The 17952-nt window shown below is 40.3% G+C and overlaps 1 pseudogene; it reads left to right on the forward strand.

The window, feature by feature from the left end:
• Positions 1–523: 523 nt before the first annotated feature.
• LOC128659252 (E3 ubiquitin-protein ligase RNF169-like) overlaps positions 524–17952 on the forward strand; it is a 55887-nt pseudogene continuing 38458 nt past the window's right edge.

A 17952-nucleotide genomic window follows, 5' to 3' on the forward strand; every position in this document is an offset into this window, starting at 1 on the left:
CTGGGTATTGAGATTGACACTGTGGAGGAGCTCTCCCAGAGGACAAGGTACAACGTATGCTGGGAGTGGTTGGAAGGGCTGCTGCGGCACAACATTTACCATTAAGAGACCTTCAATCGGTTCTGGGCCTCCTCAACTTCACCTGTAAGGTGATCCCAATTGGGAGAGTTTTCAATAGAAGGCTAGATGTTCCTGGAGCTCTTTCCCATAGTTGCAGCAATTGAACTTTCGGTACAGGAGCTGAGAAACAGTTTTATAGTTTTTTGGATGGACAACATTAGCGTGGTGTTTGCCATTAACCACCTGTCAGCGTTTTTCCCACTGGTGGTGCGGTTTCTCAGACATTTAGTGCTTAGATGCTTACAGTTTAACATCCACTTTGTAGCTAAGCACATCCCAGGGGTGAATAACGTAGTTGCAGATGCGTTATTGTGCTTCCAGTGGGAACTGTTTAGGAAGCTTGTACTACAAGCAGCAGCTCACGACTTGCCATGTCCCTCTTATCTTTTGCAGATGACAAGACATGGGCCCCATACATCCACTTGATTCGGGCATCAGTGTCTCCGATGATGTGAATAACTTATACCCAGCACTGGGCCGAATGGACACAGTTTTGCACAACTTGACACTGTGAGGTATCACTGGGGTCACAGGTAACACTGCTTGAATGGCTTGGGTGTTTGAGGCTAAATGGAGTAAAGAAGGGTGCTGCGGGCAGACGGGTGGCTCCGCTATCATTCTTTCACAAACTGTTTGGGTATAGCAACCCTACCACAGCCTTTGCAGTACGCCAGGCTGTAAAGGGATGGGGGAGGTTGGAAGGTGCTAAGCTTGACGCAAGGGAGCCAGTTACGCTAACTCGACTAATTGCCCTGCTGGGCGCGTTGTGTTCATCCGAATACGAGGTGAGGCTGTTCAAAGCGGTATTCACTGTCGCATTTTTCAGGGCATTGCATCCTGGGGAATTGGTGGCAGTTTCCAAAATGGGTAAAGGGGCGGGAATACAAGCACAGCATGTTTGGCATGTTTTAACAGATACTGCAGTGCTTCTGCACATTCCACCCTCAAAGACCTATCAGGACGCATGGGGAACTTGGCTGTTATTGCCGGCCTGCCCAGGAACACCATCATGTCCCGTGAGACTGGTGGGAGAGTATATGGCAGTGAGGCCCCAGACGTCACCTCAGTTTCACATGCACGTAGACTGGTCTAGCCTATCCACATTCCAGTTTGCTGCAGTGTTGCGTAAGGCGGTTAAGACTGCGGGTTTAGAGGGCTGTAGAATCACTCCTCATTCATTCGAATAGGCGCAGCTACTAGCGCCGCAGCTATTGGGGGGCCTGAGAAGGCTATACAAGGGCTAGGCAGATGGAGGTCTCGGGGTACAAACTCTATGTGCAGCCTCCATTGGTAGACTAGGGAAGTTTGTCTTGTCTGTGTGTGCCAGGGAAAGGGTGGCCAACAGGGAGGTAGGGGGACTTTTGTAACACTGTTATCTATTTACAGGTACAAGCAAAGGTCCTACCAGAATATGGATTGTGGGCCATTCCTTTGTCCACCAGCTGGGGCTCCCAGTTTCCTCCCTGGGGTAAAAATAGGATGGTCCAATATAGTGGGCAGATTACAGTGGAGAAACTTCCCTTCCCCTAAATCATCTTATAGGGTTAGGAAGAAGGTGAACAGAGAGCTGAGTAGAGCTGTAGTGGTTGCTGGGGGATTTGTTCTCCGGCATGATTGTCTCTTGGGGGACAAGAAGTTCTTGTACAGCCAGGAAGGAGTGCACCTTTCGGACGAAGAGTGCAAATATTTTTAGCCGACCTGAAAGCAGTGTTGGCAGCCCAAAAAAAAATAAAAAAATAATAATAATTAAAAAAAAAAAAAAGAAAAGAAAGTTTTATGCTATTTAATATTAAAGGGACAGTCAAGGGGTGGGTTTTAGCTTACCAGAAAATTATAGTGAATGTAAATTTTGATGATAAAGTGCCCGGTTTTTAAAACTTCGATTAAAAACAGGGGCACTTTAATTCATCAAAATTTACATTTCGCTCGTGTTGTGAAAATACTTACCTTTTAATCTTGACAGCCGCTGCATCGCTTCCTCCGTCCGCCGCAAAGCCTCTTCCTGGGTCTAAAATGAGGAATCCGGCTTCCTCCAATCACGGTGTTGAATCAGTCACTGATTCCCCCGGGGGGAAGCCGTGATTGGAGGATGACCGATCCGTCATTTCTGACTAGGAAGAGGCTGGCGCGGCTGTCAAGATAAAAAGGTAAGTATTTTCACAACACGAATGAAATGTAAATTTTGATTAATTAAAGTGCCCCTGTATTTAATCGGATTTTTAAAAACCGGGCACTTTATCATCAAAATTAAAATTCACTTTAAAAAAGGGAGAGGAAAGTCAAAATTAAACTTGCATGATTCAGATAGAGTATGTCATTTTCAGACACTTTTAAATTCACTTCTATTTTAAAATGTGCTTTGTTCTCTTAGTATCCCTTGTTAAAAAATGAATACGCAGATATCATACACTAGTGGAAGCTGCTGCTAATTGGTTCCTGCGCACATTTGTCTCTTGTGATTGGCTAAATAGATATTTTCAGCTTCCTGTCAGTAGTGCAATGCTGTCCCTTCAGCAATGGATTGCAAGAGAATGAAGAAAATTTTATAATAGAATTAAATTGGAAAGTTGTTAAAAATTGTATGTTCTATCTGAATCATAAAAGAAAAATTTTGGGATTTACTATCCCTTTAAGCCCAGGGTTCTGCCTCTTTTTCCTGGTGACTACAGTCTGGAAGTTTTCCCTGCCCGCCCGTTCCCAACATGTTTGAGTTTTGTGAGGTGACGGCATCAGGCAGTTAGATGTCTTCCTTCGGTTGCTGGTTAGAAGCAAAGGCAGGGATAGGGTTAATTGGCCTAGTCTTAGTAAGCCCTTAGCCGTTAAAGTTTAGAACTCCCAGAGGTAGTTTACTGTAGGGCTCATTACACCGGTGCCTTAGTGGCAGGAGTATTCCAGTTAATTGTAAATTATAAAAATTGTGATTATCTCCTAGTAGCAGGAGGTCACGCCCATTGAATGTCATAGTACAGAGTCTGGAAGGGTGACAGTCGAGCTAATGGGCGGGGATGACGTCCCCCAGGGTGCCCCTCTCTGCAGGCCTGCTGGCTGAAGATCCCCAGGGCGTCTGTACACAGGTGTGTGGGTAGGGACCTGGCGAGGCCCTCCCTCCTATTTCCATTTGATACCCTCTTTCAAGGGGCGTGACCTCTGGCTGCATGAAGTTTAGTTTAGGGCCCTGCTTGCCGCCACCATAGGTTTACGGCTTATGAAGCCAAGTTTAAAAGTTAATATTTGTTATTGCAAATAAACGCAACCTTCGTATGGTTTTATACCTAGCTCTTTGTGTAGTGTTTTCATTAAAGGGACTAAAGGGGGGATATGTACATATGTTTAAGTAGTTGGTTAATGGTTCAGAATGACGATATGAGGGAGCAGCACTTAAAGGGACAGTCAATATCCGGCAGAACTTAATCCCATAATTCAGATCCTCAGAATAAGATGCATCTGCACAGCCTCCCATGTTAAATACCTGTAACGATATGGAGTAATCATCCACAGCACATACCTTTTTCTGCTGTAGACATGGCCACCAAACTCCACCCAACCTAACGTATTAACTTTCTTTTTAAACTTAGCAGACAATCAGAATAGAATCCTCGGTGGGATTCTTTACCCGCATTCACAGAGATTTACAGCAGCACTTCAGATTTCTGCTTGTGAGCGGGCAGAAATTGATATGCGCATGCACATTAGCAAGAACAGGAATGAGCATTGAATTCTATAGAGAAGGGGACGAAGGAAGAGGGGGAGAAGTTTGTCGGCCATGTCAACAGCAGGAAAACGTATGTGCTGTGGACGCTAACTCCTATAACGTTAGAGGTATTTAACATGAGAGGAGGTGCAGGTGCATTTTATTCTGAGGATCTAAATTACGGGATTAAGTTCTGCCGGGTGTTGACTGTCCCTTTAAAGCTTTTTTACATTGCTTTCCCAGGGAAATGTCAGTAGCTTATCAGCAGTTTACAAAGCACAAAACTTGAAAAATAAAAAATAAAATTAAGGAACTACCAAAGGCATAGTGATCTGTTTTTATCACAATGTGTTGGCTAACAGATGAATGTTAAGGAAGTGAAATTACATTGTAAAACACAAGAGCAAATTATCATATGACAGCAATAAAAAGAACTTACTGGTTTTCATAATGGGACTACTATTATAGAACCTAAAGAGATATGGTCATTTGCAATTCATTTTAAATTCTTAAGTGCTTTAAATTCTTCATCTAAGTACCCGTGCTTAAACATTAACCTTACAGTAGCCTTATTCTATCAAGATATTTATTTATATTTAAAATCCTATATTCTTTTAACAATAGCCAATTTGGTTAATAAATTGTTCCTAAGTAGGTTGTTATAGCCCTTAGCTCACTGTCACCTAGATTACAAGTTATGTGCGCTATAGGGAAATTAACGAACGCAACAAAAGTTGCGTTATTTAACCCTCTATAGCGCTACCATTACAAGTTTTCAGACAGCCGGCTTGTGCGTGCGATATGGTTGCATTGAGCTTTATACCGCACACAATTCAAGCGCTGTTTTGACGTGCTCGTGCACGCTTTCCCCATAGACATTAATGGGGAAAAGGTGTCAGATAAAAACCTAACACCTGAAGCGTGGAATGAAAAGCTCCGTAACGCAGCCCCATTGGGGAAAAAAAGTTATGTTTAAACCTAACACCCTAATATAAACCTCACATCTAAACACCCCTAATCTGCAACCCCCAACATCGCCAGCACCTACATAATGTTATTAACCCCTAATCTGCCGCTCCCAATATCGCCGCCACCTAAATAAAGCTATTAACCCCTATTCCCCTGCACCCCAACATCGCCCGCACTATAATAAATCTATTAACCCCTATTCCGCCGCTCCCCGACATCGCCACCACTAAATATAGCTATTAACCCCTAAACCTCTGGCCTCCCACATCACTACCACTAAATAAACCTATTAACCCCTAAACCGCCAGCCCCCCACATCGCAACAACCTAAATTAAACATTTAACCCCTAAATCTAACCCTAACACCCCCCTAACTTTAACATAATTAAAATAGAGCTAAATTAAAATTACAATTATTAACTAAATAATACCTATTTAAAGTGAAGGTCCATTTTGATGAATTAGGGCCCGGTTTTTAATAAACCATTTAAAAACAAGGGCACTTTAATTCATCAAAATTGATATTTCACAGTTTTCTTCAAAAACTTACCTTTTAATCCTGGCAGCCGCTCCAGCACTTCCTCTGCCCGTCGCAAGCCGTCTTCGTGGGTCCAAAATGACGAATCCGGCTTCCTCCAATCACAGCGTTGCATCAGGCCCAGATTCCCCGGGGGGAAACTGTGATTGGAGGAAGCCTGATTCGTCTTTTCTGACATCTGCAGAGGCTTCCGACCGCCAGGGGAATTGCTGGAGTGGCATTCAGGATTAAAAAGTAACGCCTAGATTACGAGTTTTTGTCAGTAAGGCTTGTGTTGCTAACGAGCCTTTTTTTCCCACCACTCCCTTAAGACAACGCTGGTATTACAGGTTTATTTAAACTCGGCGTTAGCCGCAAAATGGTGAGCATAGAGCAGAATTTAGCCCTACATCTCACCTCAATACCAGCGTTGCTTAAGTCAGCAGTAAGATGGCTAAACGTGCTCGTGCACGATTTCCCCATAGGACAACAATGGGGCTGAACTGGCTGAAAAAACCTAACACCTGCAAAAAAGCAGCATTCAGCTCCTAGCGCAGCCCCACTGTTTCCTATGGGGAAATGAAATTTCTTTCATGTAATTAGCAAGAATCCATGAGCTAGTGACGTATGGGATATACATTCCTACCAGGAGGGGCAAAGTTTCCCAAACCTCAAAATGCCTATAAATACACCCCTCACCACACCCACAAATCAGTTTTACAAACTTTGCCTCCCGTGCAGGTGGTAAAGTTAGTTTGTGCTAGATTCTTCGTTGATATGCGCTTCGCAGCAGGCTGGAGCCCGGTTTTCCTCTCAGTGTGCAGTGAATGTCAGAGGGATGTGAAGAGAGTATTGCCTATTTGAATTCAATTATCTCCTTCTACGGGGTCTATTTCATAGGCTCTCTGTTATCGGTCGTAGAAATTCATCTCTTACCTCCCTTTTCAGATCGACGATATACTCTTATATATACCATTACCTCTACTGATTCTCGTTTCAGTACTGGCTTGGCTTTCTACTATATGTAGATGAGTGTCCTGGGGTAAGTAAGTCTTATTTTTTGTGACACTCTAAGCTATGGTTGGGCACTTTTATATAAAGTTCTAAATATATGTGTTTAAACATTTATTTGCCTTGATTCAGGATGTTCGATATTCCTTATTTCAGACAGTCAGTTTCATTATTTGGGATAATGCATATGAATTAATAACATTTTCTTACCTTAAAATTTGACTTTTTTCCTGTGGGCTGTTAGGCTCGCGGGGGCTGAAAATGCTTCATTTTATTGCGTCATTCTTGGCGCAGACTTTTTTGGCGCAAAAAAATTTCTTTGTCATTTCCGGCGTCATACTTGTCGCCGGAAGTTGCGTCATGTTTTTGACGTTTTTGCGCCAAAAATATCGGTGTCACCGGATGTGGCGTCATTTTTGGCGCCAAAAGCATTTAAGCGCCAAATAATGTGGGCGTCTTTTTTGGCGCTAAAAATGGGCGTCATTATTGTCTCCACATTATTTAAGTCTAGTTGTTTATTTGCTTCTGGTTGTTTGAAGCTTGTTCATTGGCATTTTTTCCCATTCCTGAAACTGTCATTTAAGGAATTTGATAAATTTTGCTTTATATGTTGTTTTTTCTATTACATATTGCAAGATGTCTCAGATTGACCCTGAATCAGAAGCTACTTCTGGAAAATCGCTGCCTGATGCTGGATCTACCAAAGTTAAGTGTATTTGCTGTAAACTTGTGGTAACTGTCCCTCCGGCTGTTGTTTGTGATGAATGTCATGATAAACTAGCTAATGCAGATAATATTTCCTTTAGTAATGTTCCATTACCTGTTGCTGTTCCTTCAACATCTAATACTCAGGGTGTTCCTGTTAATATAAGAGATTTTGTTTCTAAATCTATTAGGAAGGCTATGTCTGTTATTCCTCCTTCCAGTAAACGTAAAAGGTCTTTTAAAACTTCTCATTTTCCAGATGAATTTTTAAATGAACATCATCATTCTGATTCTGTTTCTGATGATGATTTGTCTGGTTCAGAGGATTCTGTTTCAGAGATTGACACTGATAAATCTTCATATTTATTTAAAATGGAATTTATTCGTTCTTTACTTAAAGAAATCTTAATTGCATTAGAAATAGAGGAATCTGGTCCTCTTGATACTAAATCTAAACGTTTAAACACGGTTTTTAAATCTCCTGTAGTTATTCCGGAGGTTTTTCCCGTCCCTGATGCTATTTCTGAAGTAATTTCCAGGGAATGGAATAATCTGGGTAATTCATTTACTCCTTCTAAACGGTTTAAGAAATTATATCCTGTGCCATCTGACAGATTAGAGTTTTGGGACAAAATCCCTAAGGTTGATGGGGCTATCTCAACTCTTGCTAAACGTACTACTATTCCTACGGCAGATAGTACTTCCTTTAAGGATCCTTTAGATAGGAAAATTGAATCCTTTCTAAGAAAAGCTTATTTATGTTCAGGTAATCTTCTTAGGCCTGCTATATCTTTGGCGGATGTTGCTGCAGCTTCAACTTTCTGGTTGGAGGCTTTAGCACAACAAGTAACAGATCATAATTCTCATAGCATTGTTAATCTTCTTCAACATGCTAATAACTTTATTTGTGATGCCATCTTTGACATCATTAGGGTTGATGTCAGGTATATGTCTTTAGCTATTTTAGCTAGAAGAGCTTTATGGCTTAAAACTTGGAATGCTGATATGTCTTCTAAGTCAACTTTGCTTTCCCTTTCTTTCCAAGGTAATAAATTGTTTGGTTCACAGTTGGATTCTATTATTTCAACTGTTACTGGGGGGAAAGGAACTTTTTTACCACAGGATAAAAAATCTAAAGGTAAATATAGGGCTGCTAATCATTTTCGTTCCTTTCGTCACAATAAGGAACAAAAGCCAAAGCCAGCTCCCAAGTCCACATGAAGGTGCGGCCCTCATTCCAGCCCAGCTGGTAGGGGGCAGATTACGATTTTTCAAAGAAATTTGGATCAATTCGATTCACAGTCTTTGGATTCAGAACATTGTTTCTCAAGGGTACAGAATAGGTTTCAAGATGAGGCCTCCTGCAAGAAGATTTTTTCTTTCTCGCGTTCCAATAAATCCAGTGAAGGCTCAAGCATTTCTGAAATGTGTTTCAGATCTAGAGTTGGCTGGAGTATTTGTGCCAGTTCCAGTTCTGGAACAGGGTCTGGGGTTTTACTCAAATCTATTCATTGTACCAAAGAAGGAGAATTCCTTCAGATCAGTACTGGATTTAAAGATATTGAATCATTATGTAAGAATACCAACATTCAAAATGGTAACTATAAGGACTATTCTGCCTTTTGTTCAGCAAGGGCATTATATGTCCACAATAGATTTACAAGATGCATATTCCGATTCATCCAGATCACTTTCAGTTTCTGAGATTCTCTTTTCTAGACAAGCATTACCAGTTTGTGGCTCTGCCGTTTGGCCTAGCAACAGCTCCAAGGATTTTTACAAAGGTTCTCGTGCCCTACTATCTGTAATCAGAGAACAGGGTATTGTGGTATTTCCTTATTTGGACGATATCTTGGTACTTGCTCAGTCTTCACATTTAGCAAAATCTCATACGAATCGACTTGTATCGTTTCTTCAAGAACATGGTTGGAGGATCAATTTACCAAAGAGTTCGTTGATTCCTCAGACAAGGGTAACCTTTTTAGGTTTCCAGATAGATTCAGTGTCCATGACTCTGTCGTTGACGGACAAGAGACGTCTGAAATTGGTTTCAGCCTGTCGAAACCTTCAGTCTCAATCATTCCCTTCGGTAGCCTTATGCATGGAAATTCTAGGTCTTATGACTGCTGCATCGGACGCGACCCCTTTGCTCGTTTTCACATGCGACCTCTTCAGCTCTGTATGCTGAACCAGTGGTGCAGGGATTATACAAAGATATCACAATTAATATCTTTAAAACCGAACGTACGACTCTCTCTGACGTGGTGGACAGATCACCATCGTTTACTTCAGGGGGCTTCTTTTGTTCTTCCGACCTGGACTGTGATCTCAACAGATGCAAGTCTGACAGGTTGGGGAGCTGTATGGGGGTCTCTGACAGCACAGGGGGTTTGGGAATCTCAAGAGGCGAGATTACCAATCAACATTTTGGAACTCCGTGCAATTTTCAGAGCTCTTCAGTCGTGGCCTCTTCTAAAGAGAGAGTCATTCATTTGTTTTAAGACGGACAATGTCACAACCGTGGCATATGTCAATCATCAAGGAGGGACTCACAGTCCTCTGGCTATGAAAGAAGTATCTCGAATACTTGTATGGGCGGAATCCAGCTCCTGTCTAATTTCTGCGGTTCACATCCCAGGTATAGACAATTGGGAAGCGGATTATCTCAGTCGCCAAACATTACATCCGGGCGAATGGTCTCTTCACCCAGAAGTATTTCTTCAGATTGTTTAAATCTGGGGACTTCCAGAAATAGATCTGATGGCTTCTCATCTAAACAAGAAGCTTCCCAGGTATCTGTTCAGATCCAGGGATCCTCAGGCGGAAGCAGTGGATGCATTGTCACTTCTTTGGAAGTATCATCCTGCTTATATCTTTCCGCCTCTAGTTCTTCTTCCAAGAGTGATTTCCAAGATTCTAAAGGAGCGTTCGTTTGTTATGCTGGTGGCTCCAGCATGGCCTCACAGGTTTTGGTATGCAGATCTTGTTCGGATGGCTACTTGCCAACCGTGGACTCTTCCGTTAAGACCAGACCTTTCTATCGCAAGGTCCTTTTTCCATCAGGATCTCAAATCCTTAAATTTGAAGGTATGGAGATTGAACGCTTGATTCTCAGTCATAGAGGTTTCTCTGACTCCGTAATTAATACTATGTTACAGGCTCGTAAAACTGTATCTAGGAAGATATATTATAGAGTCTGGAAGATTTACATTTCTTGGTGTTTTTCTCATAATTTTTCTTGGCATTCTTTTAGAATTCCTAGAATTTTACAATTTCTTCAGGATGGTTTGGATAAAGGTTTGTCTGCAAGTTCCCTGAAAGGACAAATCTCTGCTCTTTCTGTTCTTTTTCACAGAAAGATTGCTAATCTTCCTGATATTCATTGTTTTGTTCAGGCTTTGGTTCGTATCAAACCTGTCATTACGTCAATCTCTCCTCCTTGGAGTTTGAATTTGGTTCTGGGGGCTTTACAAGCTCCTCCGTTTGAACCTATGCATTCTCTGGACATTAAATTACTTTCTTGGAAAGTCTTGTTCCTTTTGGCCATCTCTTCTGCCAGAAGAGTTTCAGAGTTATCTGCTCTTTCTTGTGAATCTCCTTTTCTGATTTTTCATCAGGATAAGGCGGTGTTGTGAACTTCATTTAAATTTTTACCTAAAGTTGTGAACTCTAGCAACATTAGTAGAGAAATTGTGGTTCCTTCGTTGTGTCCTAATCCTAAGAATTCTAAGGAAAGATCGTTGCATTCTTTGGATGTAGTTAGAGCTTTGAAATATTATGTTGAAGCTACTAAGGATTTCCGAAAGACTTCTAGTCTATTTGTTATCTTTTCCGGTTCCAGGAAAGGTCAGAAGGCCTCTGCCATTTCTTTGGCATCTTGGTTAAAATCTTTGATTCATCATGCTTATGTCGAGTCGGGTAAAACTCAGACTCAAAGGATTACAGCTCATTCTACTAGGTCAGTTTCTACTTCCTGGGCGTTTAGGAATGAAGCTTGGGTTGATCAGATTTGAAAAGCAGCCACTTGGTCTTCTTTGCATACTTTTACTAAATTCTACCATTTTGATGTGTTTTCTTCTTCTGAAGCAGTTTTTGGTAGAAAAGTACTTCAGGCAGCTGTTTCAGTTTGATTCTTCTGCTTATAATTTCAGTTTTTTTCATTATAAGATTTAAACTTTATTTTGGGGTGTGGATTATTTTTTCAGCGGAATTGGCTGTCTTTATTTTATCCCTCCCTCTCTAGTGACTCTTGCGTGGAAGCTCCACATCTTGGGTATTTATTATCCCATACGTCACTAGCTCATGGACTCTTGCTAATTACATGAAAGAAAACATAATGTATGTAAGAACTTACCTGATAAATTAATTTCTTTCATATTAGCAAGAGTCCATGAGGCCCACCCTTTTTTGTGGTGGTTATGATTTTTTTGTATAAAGCACAATTATTCCAATTCCTTATTTTTTATGCTTTCGCACTTTTTTCTTATCACCCCACTTCTTGGCTATTCATTAAACTTATTTGTGGGTGTGGTGAGGGGTGTATTTATAGGCATTTTGAGGTTTGGGAAACTTTGCCCCTCCTGGTAGGAATGTATATCCCATACATCACTAGCTCATGGACTCTTGCTAATATGAAAGAAATGAATTTATCAGGTAAGTTCTTACATAAATTATGTTTTATGTCTGCACCTAACACCCTAACATGAACCCTGAGTCTAAACACCCCTAATATTACACTTATTAACCCCTAATCTGCCGCCCCCGCTATTGCTGACAACTACATTATATTATTAACCCCTAATCTGCTGCTCCGGACACGCCGCCACCTACATTATACTTATGAACCCCTAATATACTGCCCCCAACATCGCCGACACCTACATTATATTTATTAAAGTGAATATCAATTTTACACTTACTGACGACTGCAATCCATTTCTTGACACTAGCTTAATGTAGTCGCTATTTTTTTTGTAATATTATATCCTTCATTATTAAAATATATTTATTTTAAAATCTCTACCTTTTCCCTGCCGACTCCTCCCCAAACCAACTTCCTGTTCTCCTTGTAAAGCGCATTCACGATCGTGGAACGGCGCAGGCGTCAAACCCCGCAATATTGTAAATAACAAATAGTATTCAATGAATGAATTACTACATTCATTGAGTACTATTATATCGCCGAGAGCAGCAGCATCTCCGCTATAGTGTTAACGGAGCAACCAAAGATTATAACCCCTTACGTGCATTTCTGCTTGCTCCTGTGTTTTCTGCTTGCTCCTGGCTGTGAAATGAAATTGGAAGCCCTTTAGCCACATGGAGAACACAAGACAAGTGATAAATTAAAGACAAAAATAACCACCATTTCTATCCTGTAATGCAAAACAATCTTACATTGGTACATGTCTGCCGCAGATGAATCATGCTTGTCAACTTTGATAGCCAATTGGTCATTTTATTTAGAAGGTGTGTTCCCACTGACCAATTAGATTGCATAGATTGTTGAATTGCGCGTCCCGTGAACGCGCATTGCATCTGAAGGTGGCTAAAAATTTATAACGCATGTGCTGAAGAGGCCCATGACGTTTCTGAAAAGGGGTTGAACGCCATGGGGGTAAAAAGCGGATTAGCAAGATTAGCTGTCAATCATTGCACTAAGGAGGGACAGTATGGCGGGCGGAGGAAGCGCAGCCCGAAAACTGAGATAAAAAGGTAAAATTTAAGATTTAATAATAAAATTGGGAACATTGATGAATTAAAGTCCCCCTTAATTGAATTGCTTCTCAATATTGTGTTAAGCACTAGAGGTGACTTTACATTCACTTTAACCCCTAATCTGCCCCCCCCCCAATGTCGCCGCAACTATATTAAATGTATTAACCCCTAATATGCCGCCGCCAACATCGCCGCCACTATTATAAATGTATTAACCCCTAAACCTAAGTCTATCCCTAACACCCCCTAACTTAAATATAATTTAAATACATCTAAATAAAATTACTACAATTAAATAAATTATTCCTATTTAAAACTAAATACTTACCTGTAAAATAAACCCTAAGCTAGCTACAATATAACTAATAGTTACATTGTAGCTAGCTTAGGGTTTATATTTATTTTACAGGCAACTTTGTATTTATTTTAACTAGGTACAATAGTTATTAAATAGTTATTAACTATTTAATAACTTCCTAGTTAAAATAAGTACAAAAGTACCTGTACAATAAACCCTAAGTTACAATTACACCTAATACTACACTATAATTAAACTAATTACCTAAACAGCCTACAATTAATTACAATTAAATTAAATAAACTAAATTATGGGGAAAAAAAACTAAATTACAGGGAAAAAAAAGAATTACAAGAATTTTAAACTAAATATACCTAATCTAATCCCCCTAATAAAATAAAAAAGCCCACCAAAATAATAAAATTCCCTACCCTATACTAAATTACAAATGCCCTTAAAAGGGCCTTTTGCGGGGCATTGCCCCAAAGTAATCAGCTCTTTCACCTGTAAATAAAATACAATACCCCCCCCAACATTAAAACCCACCACCCACACACCCAACCCTACTCTAAAACCCACCCAATCCCCCTTAAAAAAACCTAACACTACCCCCCTGAAGATCTCCCTACCTTGAGCCATCTTCACCCAGCCGGGCACAAGTGGACCTCCAGTGGGGCAGAAGTCTTCATCCAGGCGGCATCTTCTATCTTCATCCATCTGGAGCGGAGCGGGTCCATCTTCAATCCAGCCGACGCAAAGCCATCCTCTTCAAACGACGTCCTAACACTGAATGAAGGTTCCTTTAAATGACGTCATCCAAGATGGCGTCCCTTGAATTCTGATTGGCTGATAGGATTCTATCAGCCAATCAGAATTAAGGTAGGAAAAATCCTATTGGCTGATTGGATCAGCCAATAGGATTTTTCCTACCTTAATTCCGATTGGCTGATAGAATCCTATTGGATTGGGTGGGTTTTAGAGTAGGGTTGGGTGGGTTTTTAGAGTAGGGTTAGGTGTGTGGGTGGTGGGTTTTAATGTTGGGGGGTATTGTATTTTATTTACAGGTGAAAAAGCTGATTACTTTGGGGCAATGCCCCGCAAAAGGCACTTTTAAGGGCATTTGTAATTTAGTATAGGTTTTTTTTATTTTATTAGGGGGATTAGATTAGGTGTATTTAGTTTAAAATTCTTGTAATTCTTTTTTTTCCCTGTAATTTAGTGGGGGGGTTTTTTCATAATTTAGTTTATTTAATTTAATTGTAGGCTATTTAGGTAATTAGTTTAATTATAGTGTAGTATTAGGTGTAATTGTAACTTAGGGTTTATTTTACAGGTACTTTGTACTTATTTTAACTAGGAAGTTATTAAATAGTTAATAACTATTGTACCTAGTTAAAATAAATACAAAGTTGCCTGTAAAATAAATATAAACCCTAAGCTAGCTACAATGTAACTATTAGTTATATTGTAGCTAGCTTAGGGTTTATTTTACAGGTAAGTATTTAGTTTTAAATAGGAATAATTTATTTAATTGTAGTAATTTTATTTAGATGTATTTAAATTCATTCAGTATTAGGATGTCGTTTGAAGAGGATGGCTCCGCGTCGGCTGGATTGAAGATGGACCCGCTCCGCTCCGGATGGATGAAGATAGAAGATGCTGCCTGGATGAAGACTTATTCTGCTTGGAGGACCTCTTCTGCCCAGGTTGGATGAAGACTTCTGCCCCTCTGGAGGTCCACTTGTGCCCAGCTGGGTGAAGACAGCTCAAGGTAGGAAGATCTTCAGGAGGGTAGTGTTAGGTTTTTTTTAAGGGGGGGATTGGGTGGGTTTTAGAGTAGGGTTGGGTGTGTGGGTGGTGGGTTTTAATGTTGGGGGGTGGTATTGTATTTTTTTTACAGGTGAAAGAGCTGATTACTTTGGGGCAATGCCCCGCAAAAGGCCCTTTTAAGGGCTATTTGTAATTTAGTATAGGGTAAGGAATTTTATTATTTTGGTGGGCTTTTTTATTTTATTAGGGGGATTAAAGTAGGTGTAATTAGTTTAAAAAAAATTTTATTATTTTTTTATTTTCTGTAATTTAGTGTTTGTTGTTTTTCGTACTTTAGTTTATTTTATTTTATTGTAGCTAATTGTAGTTAGTTTATGTAATTAATTTAATGATAGTGTAGTATTAGGTGTAATTGTAACTTAGGTTAGGATTTATTTTACAGGTATATTTGTATTTATTTTAACTAGGTAGTTATTAAATAGTTAATAACTATTTAATAACTATTGTAGCTAGTTAAAATAAATACAAAGTTGCCTGTAAAATAAATATAAACCCTAAGCTAGCTACAATGTAACTATTAGGGTTTATTTTATAGGTAAGTATTTAGTTTTAAATAGGATTACTTTATTTAATTGTAGTAATTTTATTTAGATTATTTTAAATTATATTTAAGTTAGGGGGGTTAGGTTTAGACTTAGGTTTAGGGGTTAATACCTTTAATATAGTAGCGGCGACGTTGGGGGATGGCAGATTAGGGGTTAATAAATGTAGGTAGGTGTCCGCGATGTTAGGGACGGCAGATTAGGGGTTAATAAAATTTAACTAGTGTTTGCGAGTCGAGAGTGCGGTGGTTTAGGGGTTAATATATTTATTAAAGTGGCGGCGATGTCCGGTCGGCAGATTAGGGGTTAATATATTTAATAAAGTGTTTCCGATGTGGGGGGGGGGGCCCGGTTTATGGGTTAATAGGTAGTTTATGGGTGTTAGTGTACTTTGTAGCACTTTAGTTAAGAGTTTTATGTTACAGCGTTAGCCCATAAAACTCTTAACTACTGACTTTTAAATGCGGTAGAAGTCTTGACAGGAGAGGGTCTACCGCTCACTTCTTTCAAGACTCGTAATACCGGCATCAGTGGCGGCTCGTGGGTTATTCAAATGGGGGTTCACAGTACATGAACTGGGGTTAAACACCATCTCTCCTCTTTTTCTCTCTCTCTCTCCTCTTTTTCTCTCTCTCTCTCCTCTTTTTTTCTCTCTCTCTCTCTCTCCTCTTTTTCTCTCTCTCTCTCTCTCCTCTTTTTCTCTCTCTCCTCTTTTTCTCTCTCTCCTCTTTTTCTCTCTCTCTCTCTCCTCTTTCTCTCTCTCTCTCTCTCTCTCTCTCTCTCCTGTTTTTCTCTATCTCTCTCCTTTTTCTCTCTCTCTCTCTCTCTCTCTCTCTCTCTCTCTCTCTCTCCTCTTTTTCTCTCTCTCTCTCCTCTTTTTCTCTCTCTCTCTCCTCTTTTTCTCTCTCTCTCTCTCTCTCTCCTCTTTTTCTCTCTCTCTCCTCTTTTTCTCTCTCTCTCTCCTCTTTTTTTCTCTCTCTCTCTCCTCTTTTTTTCTCTCTCTCTCTCCTCTTTTTATCTCTCTCTCTCCTCTTTTTATCTCTCTCTCTCCTCTTTTTCTCTCTCTCCTCTTTTTCTCTCTCTCTCTCCTCTTTTTCTCTCTCTCTCTCCTCTTTTTCTCTCTCTCTCTCCTCTTTTTCTCTCTCTCTCTCCTCTTTTTTTCTCTCTCTCTCTCTCTCTCCTCTTTTTCTCTCTCTCTCTCTCTCTCTCTCTCTCTCTCTCACACACACACACACACAAACATAAAAACACACAAATATAGAAGCATTTAGTATCTTCCCTCACTGTTCCTTTCAGTGTTCTTAGCTATTGTGCAAACATTGTTTTCCTTTATTGATTGTAAAAACATTTATTGATATGGGATTATGTGGTGAGTTGGAGAGGGGAATATCACTGAGACAAACAGACAATGCATACAATATTGTTATTTGCAGGTCATTTCTGGCATTTTATAGAACCAGTGTAAGGCAAAAGAAGGGGTCAGCATGTCAGTTGTATTTTTTAAAAAAAGCAGAGTTCATAGGTTGGGTCAGATAACAGATTAACAACTTCATGTGTCTCCTTTCAGTAAAGCTGAGAGGAGACCCATGAGATCGTTAATCTGTTTAACGCTACTAAAACAAGTCCATTTGTCAGTACAGTCTTACTTAGCCTGTCTGTGTAAAATATCCTGGCAGTCTGCAGACCAGTCTAAACTAATAGCTTAGCAAATGTGAAACGTCTCCTGCAAACTGCCGGAGACTTTAGAACATGAATCTTAACAGATAAGCTGACAGGCGACAGCTTACAACATTTTTAAGTAAACTAAAATGAGGCTCCCACCTTGTTAGGTTTGTTAACGGCAGGCAGCAGCAGAGAAGTTTTTTTCTAACAAGCGATCATGTCAGCAACATGCCTAGTAAGACTCTGAGATGGACCCCCAGCTTGAAATAATTTCAGAGTGGCCACTCACAGATTTGGCAATTACTACTGCACCAGTGCACTGCCCTCTCTACAGAAGCCCGCGCAGGCTGTTACAATTGCTGTATGTGGCCCCTGCTGCAGCACCCCCGCTGGCCACTATTAAAAATTTTTTAAACTAAATCAACACCTACCTTACAACATTGTTGGAGCTTTGAGGCGAGCCATTTTAAAGGGAGCAGTGCTGATGGGCCCCCCACAAGTGGCAGACCTTTGCAATCGTGGAAGTTACGCCCCTGGTTTTGCGCCGCCGACCAAGCTCCTCCTCCCCTCACTGTGACACTGACATCACATGGCTCCTGCCGCACAGCTAAATCTGTGCGGTTAGGAAGATATAGGAGCTGGGTTGGGGGCGGCGCTACTAGCACTAAGAAATAAGTGCTCTGGGCTTGAAGCCTATACTTCTATGTATCGCACGTGCGATAGATAGAAGTATAGGCATTTAAGGTTAAGCCATGTAATAAAAGTCCCACTCTCCAAGTAAAAAAAGTTTAAAATTTGACTGCAACATTTTGGGTTGATTAAATATAATTTTCCAATAGTGGTGTTATTGGAAAAATTATATTTATTTAGCCAAAAAGTAGGTTTTTTTTGT

This window comes from Bombina bombina, chromosome 1 (genome assembly GCF_027579735.1).
Source record: "Bombina bombina isolate aBomBom1 chromosome 1, aBomBom1.pri, whole genome shotgun sequence".
Classification (NCBI taxonomy): domain Eukaryota; kingdom Metazoa; phylum Chordata; class Amphibia; order Anura; family Bombinatoridae; genus Bombina; species Bombina bombina.